We start from the raw sequence: 594 nt of genomic DNA, 5'->3' as shown, positions 1-594 counted from the left end.
GTTGTCAAGGAGGCAAATTAATACGCGTTCATAGAAACAGCAATATATGTGTATAATTTTATTGAAAGTTAAGAATTGTTCAACTTAGATAAACAAAATAATTAATTTAATTGTTATTTATTCTAAATCTACAAGAATTTTAAATAAAAACAGCATCAAATTACAAAAACGGTAAAGTGGTCGACAGGAAATTATTACACACAAGGGGGATAAGTCAAACCATCCAAAGCGACTGCGTTACTGTCGACTGTTATCTGGTCGCACTAATTAGCGACAAGAAGAATATATTTAGCGACAAGAAGACTATTTAGCGACAAGAAAAATGCAAAAGAAAACAATTTTAGCGACAAGAAAGTTAAAATTCCATCAATAAATAGATAGAAAAAGTAATTTTTATAGTAATAAAGCATCACAAATTTTTGAAACATAGATCTAATTGCTACATTTATTTGTGATATTTTATTATTTATTATGTATTACAGCAAGTATTACGTTTACCCTGTCGAAACATGATATTAATTTTACTTGTGTTTTAGAACAATGATATATTTATCTTATAATCTGTTTTTAAAACTCTCTTTGTACAATATATAA

The sequence above is a fragment of the Mytilus californianus genome, unplaced genomic scaffold (genome assembly GCF_021869535.1).
Source record: "Mytilus californianus isolate M0D057914Y unplaced genomic scaffold, xbMytCali1.0.p SCAF_4, whole genome shotgun sequence".
Taxonomy (NCBI): domain Eukaryota; kingdom Metazoa; phylum Mollusca; class Bivalvia; order Mytilida; family Mytilidae; genus Mytilus; species Mytilus californianus.
The sequence above is the reverse complement of the archived record's forward strand: the minus strand, read 5'-3'. Positions refer to the sequence as shown.